At 37.8% G+C, this 2,011-nt stretch overlaps 1 long non-coding RNA gene across 1 annotated transcript; it reads left to right on the forward strand.

The window, feature by feature from the left end:
• Nucleotides 1-63: 63 nt before the first annotated feature.
• Nucleotides 64-1,796, forward strand: LOC311300667. The gene is made up of 5 exons (XR_014629357.1): nt 64-146; nt 236-296; nt 1,093-1,211; nt 1,336-1,633; nt 1,736-1,796. It is a non-coding gene; the product is annotated as an uncharacterized lncRNA (long non-coding RNA).
• Nucleotides 1,797-2,011: the final 215 nt, after the last annotated feature.

The raw sequence follows: 2,011 nt of genomic DNA on the forward strand, positions 1-2,011 counted from the left end.
GAAATCCCTCTCTTCTCGCGATACTATTCACTTGTGCTGGACGCGTGCGCGCGACCAGAGAACGGCAGCCATTTTTCATTGTTCAGGAGAGCTCCATGACGGTGCGTGCATCGATCGGATTCTGTGTTATACGTTCTTCTTTCTCGGTAAATATTACTCCAATATCTTTAATATGCACAAATAAGTTGTGAAGCGAAGTTAAAAGAACATTTGATGTGTACATTTTTGTTTATAGATTTATTTGGAGCGCATGTGTGACGAGGGAACCTCGTGGTGATCGGACGGTAAAGGATTGGGTATGTAGCTGCTACGTTTTATGGTTTATGGGGGAAATTACTGATCTGATGGCATGTTTATGTGATAAATCTGTTAATGAGTTGAATCTATATTCTGTGATTATACAGTATAACTTTATGGTTAAATGCATATTTCTGGTTCCGCATGGCATGATTAAACGTGGGTTGTGGCTTTGTTAAAGTGCTTTTATTTCTCTTGTAACTTAGGCCTAAGTTACCTCAGCCACTGCCGTATTCCAGTTTGTGTTATCGTATTTAATTGTAGCCTAACATATTTTGGTTTGGAGAAATCAATTTAAATCTGACCAGTTGCAGTGTATTACACTGCATTTCAGTTTGAATTGAGTTAAGTATTCTGTGGATTTGGGCATTGATCCACTGGTTAAGCTTTTTGTGACATTTGATTGTCATCTTCAAATTTACTGTAAACTGTTTCTACAATTTCTTTCTTTTTTTTTTTTTTACTAGTGAAATCTATTTTTTTTTCTTGTGAAATCTCTTAGAACAAGGCAAACTTTTTTCTTAATCAGACTTTTATCTGTTTAATTGTGCCTCCATTGACCGCTGTCACTTATTTTAAACAGCAGTCAGAATAAAACCCCAATTTCAAAAAGCATAGTTTGCTTCCGGTGTGTATTTCTGCAATTTCACCCGGTTGCATTTTTTCTCCTTTGTTTAATTTTACTGTGACTTATGTTGTTCTTATTAATTTTACTGTGACTTATATTGTTCTTATTAATTTTACTGTGATTTATGTTGTTCTTATTAATATCACTCTCAATTAATTGTTTTCCAGCTGCCTTTAAGACATATTACACGACAGTGCGCAGGAGCTTCAGGTACAAACAACCAGATCTTGCATTGCAGGCGGAAGCTGTGGTGAATTCAGCTCGGAGTCGTGCGAGAAGAAAGACGGTAAGATTTATTAGATTAGATTCGTTTTTGGTCAATGTGACTATTTTTCAGGTGCATTAATAGATGTGTGTTGTCCATACGCAGTGCATTGCGCAGTATTGATTGTCTTTATTGGTTTTAACAGCTGCTAAAAGCGAGACAGAGTGTGCTAGCTGAGGATGAGGTGGGCCTTCGGAAGTGTGCTACCATAGACCTGATGTCTGATGAGGAAGACGGCATCGTCGGCGGGGTGTCTGGATGGATTGTGCGACCTCCGTCCTGTCGCAGCCAGGAGCTCACAGAGCTCTGTGCTACGCTGCAGTCGAGATTAGAGGCGACTCCAAAGTACAGGGCAACGCACCACAGACGTCTGCAAAATGGACTGAATTCAGACAGAATGCCGCTAGTTACCTGCAGCTGTATTTTGTCAGGCCTTGTGAAATGTAAGAATATTCTGTTTTTCATGATTTCATCATAAAGCAAGAGGTCATGGGATTGATGGCTATTATTTGTTTAATAATTGTAAATAATTCTGTAATTTACAGGAAGCAGTATGCCATCTTCTCAACTCTGAGACAAATTGTGGGCGCTACAAACTGGATCAAGGTAAAAAAAAAAAGAATCTTACATTCTTTTATTTTTTTACTTTCATAAAAACTTACAAACATTTTAAAGGTAAGATTCAAAGAATATGCTTTCATTCTCTTGTATAAGAAAATAGATCCGTTATAGTTTACGATCTTAATCATACATTTTGTTTCCATAGCGTAACCTCACATTTACTCAGAGCTATGTCTGCAAGTCCAGATTTTCATGACGCT

The sequence above is a fragment of the Rutilus rutilus genome (genome assembly GCF_951802725.1).
Source record: "Rutilus rutilus genome assembly, chromosome: 12".
In the NCBI taxonomy this organism is placed as follows: Eukaryota; Metazoa; Chordata; class Actinopteri; order Cypriniformes; family Leuciscidae; genus Rutilus; species Rutilus rutilus.